The following is a 9190-nucleotide window of genomic DNA, read 5'->3' as shown; positions in this document are numbered from 1 at the left end:
ACAGTTCCAAGAGTGTGAACTCCTTTAAATCCATCCATGACTCCTCTTTTTTCTCACACCCACATCTAATCTGTCAGGTAATCCTGTTGGTTCTACCTTCAAAATATAACCAATTCCTTTCAAAACTAAAAGCGGACTTACCATAGGACCCAGCAATTGCACCCTTGAGCATTTATCCCAGAAAAATGAAAACTTATTTTCACACTGGAACTTGTGCACAAATGTTCATAGCAGCTTTATTTGTAATAGCCAAAAACCAGAAAACAACCAGATGTCCTTCAAAAGGTAAATGGTTGAACAAACTGGGACATGTCTTCACTTTTTTTTTTTTTTTTTTTGCAGCTGGTCAGGACCTGAACCCATGAGTTTGGTGTTATAAGGCTGCACTCTAACCAACTGAGCTAACCAGCCAGTTGTTGCACAACTGTGGTACACCTAGATTATTGTGGTAGCTACTCCAGGCTACATATGTGACAAAATTGTGTAGAGCTACTGTGTAATCTTTGCCCTGACACCAAGCAAGTGCTGTCATTTCCAACACCAATCAACTTTCTGATTCTCTGACACCAACTGGGTGATCAACAATTCGATTTTATTCTAATACTAACTACCTGGAGTTAGTGTCAGACTCTACAGGTTTAAGGTCTCAGTCCCACAAGACTACCCCCATTTCAGTCACAAATAGAGAATCCCCGGGTTACCCACACTTCTGCCTGGCTGGCTACAAATTTGGAAGTTTCCATGACCCCAACTCTCAAATTCATGATTTGCTAGAATGGCTCACGGAACCCAGGAAAACACTTTTCTTACAATTACCACTTTATTATAAAGGATACAACTCAGGAATGGCCAGATGGAAGAGATGCACAGGGCAAGGTATGGGGGGAGGGGAGGTATGTAACCCTGCCATTTAGGGTTTTTATGGAGGTTCCATTACATGATTGATTAAATCATTGACCACTGGGGATTGAACTCAATCTCTAGCCCTGTAATCACTAATAAGGGCTTAGTCTTTCTGATGACCAGCCTGCATCCTGATGAGATCTAGAGTCCTGCTACTTAGTCACCTCATTAGCATAAACTCAGGTATGGTTGTAAGGGGCTTGTTATAGTAACAAGACACTTCTATCACTCAGAAAATTTTAGGAGGATTTTAGGAGCTCTGTGATGGGAACTGGGGACAAAAACCAAATATATTTTTGCCATTATACACACAACTTCCCATTTTCCACAGCTACACACAAACACATATGCAAATGAGTGCATGTATAACTGGTGAAATTGGAATAAAATCTATGGATTGGGCCAATGTCAATTTCTTGGTTTTGATATTGCACTGCGGTTATATGGGATGTTGGCATAAGGGGGTAGCTAGGGTAGGGGTGCGTGAGCCTTCTCTGTACATTTCTTTGCATCCTCCTGTGAATCTATAATTATTTCAAAATACAAAATTAAAATACATATAACCAGAATCCAGCTCCTGCTCAGCTACCAGCCTGGTCCATGCCACTCTCATTTCTTGTCTGGATTATTGCAACAGCCTCTTCTTAATGGGTCTTCCTGCTTTTACATTCAGTCTATTCTCAACAGAGCAGATTTCTAAAATGTAAGATAAATTCTGTCATTTGTGGAAATAAACAAAGACCCATCAAATGAAAAACACAAAGGCTATTTATTCAGAGCTTGCTATAGCAAAGGAGTCAGCCTCGATCACTTGTGTTTTGACAGAGACAGAGGGGTGGGAAAACCTAATAGTGAAGAAAAGGGAAGGATTCAGGTGTGCCCTGATTGGAGCTTATTGGCATAGGGAAGCTGGAGGTAGGATAATTAGGAGGGGGCACCCTATGTGATTAATTGAGGATGCCTATTTGGCTTTCTCTGGTTGGTCCTAAGTTGGAAGCGGGGACAAAAATTAGGGAAGCTGTCAATTATTAATCAAGTCCTGGCTGATTAATCGAGCCCCTAATGAGGCTGATTGTTACAGAAGTTATTATTTTGCTTCCTGGATGGTTACTAGAGATAACAATTTGGCTTCCTACAAGTCTGACTTAGCAGGCCTGCTTCCTGGCTGTTCATTATGGATGAGGGGGTTAGTTTCCTGGGCTGTTGCTTACAGGTTGTGAGTCAGAGTTCTATTTTACATATGATCTGGCTGTTGTTCCTTTGTATATTCAGTCTCTCACGTGCCTCTGCTCAGAATCCTCCAATGGCTCCCCACAGCACACAGAGTCCTTGGGATGGCCTACAAGGCCCTCTGTGAGCTGTCCCATTTCCCCTCTGGCCTCACCTTCTGCCAACTCTCCCCTCTCCCTGCTCCAGCCACACTGGCCTCCTTGCTTTAAAAAATTTTTTTTATTTTTTATTTTATTTCTCAGTATACACTGTAGTTTATTTTCATGCCCCTTTACCCGTTCCTCTCCACCCCCTTGGCCTCCTTGCTTTCCTGGAACACACTGGCCACTCTCCCAAGACACTTATGGCCTTCTCATATACTGTCTGCCTTTCTTATTTTTAATGCTTATGGTTTATGTCTAGCTCTTCCAACTAGAACGTAAATTCCACAGTGGTAGGAGACCTGGTTCGGTTTACTCACTACACATCCCACCACTTAGAACATTGCCTTGTCTAGCACACAGTAAGCGCTCAATAAAATTATTTTGATTGAATCAACGAATATGTGAGTATGTGTGTGCAGATATATTTAATAACATCTATTACTTTTTATTGGGTGCTTAGAGTTTACTGGGCACTGTGCTACGTTCTTTCATTTATTATCCCATTTTAATTCTTTATAGCTCCCCTAAGAATAGATGTTACCAGGGACACTTATCTTTTAGGTAAGGTAGTCACAAGGGGTATGCCCAGAACCTTCGACTTTCTCAGGGACTGACATAAATGTTTAAAACCTGAGAAAAGACTTGGCTTCAAAATGAAAAAACTACAGAATAATCCAGATGAGTAAGTGGTTAATCAAATGTCTACAAAGTGTCATCAATTTTTCATTTATGTCATTAATTCTATGTCAGCTTCTTTATTTTTGGTGGGGGAAGATAACTAGTATGGGGATCTAAACCTGGGATCTTGGTGTTATAAGCCTGTGATCTAACCAACTGAGCTAATTGGCCAGCTAGCTTTTGAAATTATTAAATGTAGTAATCATAAGAATTTCATTGCCATTGAAAAGAATTGGTAGATTAGATGTTTTTTAACTCAGAGTATTTCAAGAATGCAAACGAGTGCCAAGAAGAGCTGAGAACTAGAGGGTAACTGTATCATAAATGAATTACTCTTAGCCAAATAATTTCCAAGGCAAACTTGTAAAAAATCACTTTATATTATCTTACAGTAAAATGTTATATTTAATGTAGGAATTCTATTTTAATAGCTGATAAGATGTGGGGAGGAACCTCCAAAAGTAATAGCACTTTGTCCTCAAAAGGTCTTTAAATGCCTTTGACATAATTAGCTCCATTTTACAGATTTAACTCCATGATCTGCAGTTTCCAGGTCACACTAGCCAACCTCCCTCAATTTCTCCTGGCCAAATTTCCTCTCTACTCTCCACCCCTGTCAAGCCCAGCTGGGCCCGGGTACAACAGGGATGTTTGTGTGTGTGAATGCATTGGGAATGGTCAGGCAAAGTGAGCATTCCCTGGCTGACCTCTTCACTTTCATTCCACTGCAGCAGTCACTGCCCCCAGGACCCTTCCTGGCCTTTGAAAGCTTTATCTGGAAGGAGAAAACCAGCTATTCCCCAAATGGCCACATGATGGCGCCACGAGCTCAGGACTGGGTTTGTGTGGGTTTCCTTCAGGGAAACAGGAGACAGACCAGGGAGCTAAGGCTGCTCCAGCAGGCTTCTTGGCAGCCCTCCTCTGGCTTCTTCTCCTCCTTGTGAGTGACTCTAGTCCCTCCAGGGTGATTCACATGGCTTCGTTTTCACCTCTGTGGCAGGCACAAAGGTTTGGGCTCCCACAGGGCCCAAAAGCTAGCAAAGAGCCTCAGGGACCCTCTTGGGCCACTTTCTCATACCTGGCATGAAAGCCAAGGTTGAGATGGAGTCTGAATAGGGAGCAGAGTCCCGTGACCCAGAACAACTCTGAGAGCACCTTGCCATTCTTACCACCCCATGGGCACCAGCCTTCCTCTCCAGCCCAGTCTCTGCCTTTGCTTTCTTCCTAATTCCCACACAGGTCAGTTTCCATCCACGTGGTAATGAAGTTCCCACAGAATGATGAAACCAATCAGTTATTTTTCTATTGTTCTGTTTCTCTGTTCCCCCCTTACAAGGAAAGTTACTTTGAAATGACCGATCTGCTCTTTGTTCTTTGCTTCTGCTTTCCTCAGCCCTTTCTGTCTATAAAACCAACCTCCTCTGCTCAGCTCATTGGAACAGTCACTCTGTGGTACAGAATGAAGTATTGCCTGATTCTAGAGTGACAATTAAGATCTTTAAATTTGTTGTAATTTTGTCTTCTGACACAAAATATCAGAAAAGAGGAGGTAAAGTTATTTCCATTTGCAGACAATATGACTACACTAAAGATGAGGTACTAGAAATAAATATACAGTAAATGTGATGTTATAATGTATATTTTTTGGTTTTTGTCCACAGATCCTGGCTCACAGCTCCTATAACTCATGTAATTTCCTATGTGGCTACAGCAATAGAGTATCCTTTATTAAAAGATTTCATCTTTTGTCCTTGGTTCCTAATACATCTCCAGAAGTCTCCAGAGCCATAAAAGTGAAAGGCAGTCTTTTGTTAATTATAACAAGCCCCTTTCAACCACACCTGAGCTTCTCTTAATAACCTGATTTTTGGAAAGTCTGTAAATAACCACCTGATGGGGGGATGGTTGCCAGGGAAACCAACCCTATCCTCAGAGGGTTGGAATTTACAGTTCCACCTGGGGAGGGGAGAGGGACTGAGGGTTGAGTTGGTTATCAATGGTCAATGATGTGATCAATCATGCCCACCTAACAAAGCCTCCATAAAAACCCAAAAGGATTGAGTTCAGGGGGCTTTCCAGAAGGTGAACAAGAACACATCTACGTGCCGGGAGTGTGGCACACCCCAACTCCATGGGGACAGAAGCTCCTGCACTTAAGACCCTTCCAGGACTCACCCTACTATGTACAGTAGTATCAGAAAAGATAAAGTACCTAGGAATACTTAATCAGAAATGTTCAAGACCAATAGAAAGAACATTTCAAAACTTCTGAAGGACACAAAAGAAGATATAAAAACACGACGTGTTAATGGATAGAAAGATTCAATATCATAACTGCAATTTTCTATGAGTTACTTTATACATTTAATGTCATCTCACTAAAGATGTCAACAAAAATTTTTTTTAACTGATTGGGTAATTCTAAAGTTCATTAAGAAAAAACAGTAGGCAAAGAGACTTTCTTAAGAAGCATTAAAAAGAATTAATCCTAAGGCCGGCCCATGGCTCACTTGGGAGAATGTGGTGCTGACAACACCAAGGCCGCGGGTTCGGATCCCTATATAGGGATGGCCGGTTAGCTCACTTGGGAGAGCGTGGTGCTGACAACACCAGGTCAAGGGTTAAGATCCCCTTACCAGTCATCTTTTAAAAAAAAGAAAGAATCAATCCTAAAGATATTAAACATTTTATATAGCCTCAAAAATTAAAACAAAGTGGTTCTAGAACATGGATAAACATTAGCTCAACAGAACAGAACAGAAAGCCCAGCTATAGACCCCAATACAAACAAATACATGGTGTTGAAAAAAACGTGGATCAATATTTTATACTTTATGCTCATTTACATTCCAACAAACATTTACATGTAAAAAATAAAATAATGAAAGTACATGGAATTCTTTTATGATCTCAAAATGGAGAGGTGTTTTTTCTTAGGTCTCAAAATCCAGAAGCCATAAAATATTTATCAATTTAAATTACATTTTTTAATTTTCATGGAAAAATGTCATATGCAAAGTCAAAATACAAATCAACAAATTGGGTAAACAAAACAAAACAAAATGGGGCTAGCTAGTTAGCTCAGCTGGTTAGTTAGAGCATGGCCTTGTACCACTATGTTCAAGGGTTCAAATTCCTGTACCACTCAGTGGCCAAAAAAAAAAAAAATTGCAACCCATATCAAAAATAGCTACTCTCCCTAATATTTAGAGAGCTCCCCAGAATGTCAAAAACAAAAAATAAAAACAATCCACATTAGAAAAGTGGACAAAGTAAATGAAATGACAGTTCACAGAAAAGAAAATACAATGGCTCTTAAACATATTACAGGATGTTCAACCTCACTCATAAGAGAGATGCAGATTAACAGGCTTCAAAGTAATTCGATGGGGAAAATGTCTTTTAAACAAAAAGTGCTAGAATGATTGGATATCCCACGTGGAAAAAAAATGAACCTCAACCTTTACCTCATACCGTACACAAAAACTAATTCAAAAATGGATCATAGATTTAAAAATAATAGCTGAATCTATAAACTTTTAGGAGAAAACTTTCATGACATTTGGATGAGCAAAGAAAACCTCTAACCATTAAAAAAATTATAATTTTCACTGCATCAAAATTAAAAACTTTTGCTCTTTCAGCATTAAGGAGCTAAAGAGACAAGTTACACACTGGGAGAAAATATTCCAAATACATATATCTGCTAAAAGACTCGTGTCTAGAATTCTTAAAGCTCAATAATAGTAAGATAACCTATTCTTAAAATGGACAAAATATTTGAACAGATGTTTTGCAAAAGAAGTCATGTTGAATAAGCACATAAAAAAGGCTCAATGTTCGTCAGTCATACCCACTAGAATGGCTAAAATTAAAGACTGATAATACCAAGTGTTAGCACAACCACTTTGGAAATTGGTTTGGAAGTTTCTTGACCCAGCAATTCTAGTCATAGGTATTTACCCAAATGAAAACATATGTCCATACAAAGACTTGTACACAGATGTCCAGAGGAGGTTTATGTGATAACCAAAAACTGAAAACTACTCAAATGTCCATCAACAGATGGATGAATAAATTGTGCATCTATCTACACAATGAAATACTACTCAGCAATAAAAAGGAACAAACTATAGATACACATAATAACATGTATGACTCAAAAACACAAAGTGAGAGAAAGAAGGTAGACACAAAAAAGTACATACTGTATGGTTCATTTATATGAAATTCTGGAAAAGGGAAATAAAAGCAGATCAGAAGTCGCTTGGGGCTGGGGGTGATGGTGGAGACTGACTTGGAAGGGGCACGAGGGAATTTTGTGAGTGGATGGTAATGTTCTGTATTTGACTGTACTGGGTAGTGTTACCTGGGTATTCACATTTGTCAAAATACATCAAATGATACATTTAAAATGGGTGCATTTTATTGTATGCAAATTATATATATTTTAATTTTTATTATTATTGTTATTTTGCTGGAAAAGACAATAGAAACCTTGTGTTTTGCTGGAACTAGAAATAAGACTTTTTTTTTTTTTCTTTTTGGTGGCTGGCCCATGCTGGGATCCAAACCCTTGACCTTGGTGTTTTTAACACTGCACCCTAACCAACTGAGCTAACCAGCCAGCCCCAGAAATCTAAGTCTTACAAAGCAATAAAAAAAAAAAGAGCAATAAACAAAAAAACTACACTGAGATGCAATTTTTCACTTACCAGACTCAAAAAAAATCCAGAAAGGGCCGACCCCGTGGCTCACTCGGGAGAGTGAGGGGCTGGGAGCGCCGAGGCCACGGGTTCAGATCCTATATAGGAATGGCCGGTGTGCTCACTGGCTGAGTGCGGTGCAGACGACACCAAGCCAAGGGTTACGATCCCCTTACCGGTCACTAAAAAAATAAATAAATAAAAAATCCAGAAAATCCAAAAGTTTAATAACACACTGTGTTGGTATTGCTATAAGGAAAAAACAAAACATTCTCAGTCACTGATGATGGGATTGTAAACTGGTTTAGTCCTTAAAAAAGTCACTTTGGCACTTTTATTTATTAAATTACAAATGCTTTGGCCCAGCAATTCCGCTTCTAATATTTTATCTGACAGAGAAGCTCAACCACAGGTGAAATAGCACATATTAAAGGTTATTCACTGCAACAGTGTTTAACGTAGTAAAACACAAGAGAGAATCTAAACATCAATCAATACAGGGCAGGTTAAATAAGTTATGAAGCATCCAAACAATGGAATTCTATGTAACCACAAAGAAGAATGGGGAAAGTCTTTGTGTGCTAATACGGAAAGATCCTCTAGGGATCTTGTTAAGTGAACAAAGCAACATTGTGTTTCCTATGTTTCAATTTATTTAACAACAACAACGGCAATAACAAAAACCCAGAGGAAATATTTTTGGGGTTTCTTGTACGTGTGTTTGAAAAAAAAAAAATTCTGGAAGAATAACCAAGAAACTAATAGAAAGAGAGGAAGGTGTGGGATATATGTGGATAGAGCCAGGAGTATATGAGAGAGAATTTTCATAGTATGCCTTAATCTTTAAATTTTTTGAACCATATGGATGTATTAGCTATTCAAAATTCACTTACTTAAAAATAACATCAAAATACATTACAGTATATATTAATATATCGACTAGCATAATATAACCATTATCATTATTCACCAGGGTATCTAGAGAAAAAAATTATAGGAAGTATCTAGTCCAGAACAAGGACGTATTTGGCTCACAGTAATTGTTGCTATTTCTATCCCATGTCCCCCAAATCCCTCATACTTTAGGTTTTAGTTCCCCGAGTTGGAGTTGCTCGGCTGCCCCTTCCTATGCCATTGCAGGGACTTCCCCTCTGCTGAATGGCTTTCTGCATCTCTTCTCATCACCCATGTAGCTGCAGCTGCAATGTGGAGAACCTCACCTCCTCCAGGAAGCCTTCCCTGATCGACACACACCCTTCCTCTCCCCACACCCGACTCTTTAGATAGCCCTCATCCTCCCTCCCCTATGGACTGCAAGGTCTCCTCAGTCCTCTATAGCCTGGGGGCCCTTGAACCCAGGGGCTCCGATTCCTGGAATGTCGGCCTTGCCAAGGAATGAGCTCCCCTCCACAGGGTAGGGTATTAATGGCTGATGGCAGGCCTTGCTCTCCACCCACACAGACATCCAGAAAAGTTTGTTTCCCCTAACTGTTATGTTGATCTTCCCAGGCCACAAATGAAATCTGAGGA

Source organism: Cynocephalus volans, chromosome 3 (genome assembly GCF_027409185.1).
Source record: "Cynocephalus volans isolate mCynVol1 chromosome 3, mCynVol1.pri, whole genome shotgun sequence".
NCBI classification, from domain to species: Eukaryota; Metazoa; Chordata; class Mammalia; order Dermoptera; family Cynocephalidae; genus Cynocephalus; species Cynocephalus volans.
This window is presented reverse-complemented; position numbering follows the sequence as displayed.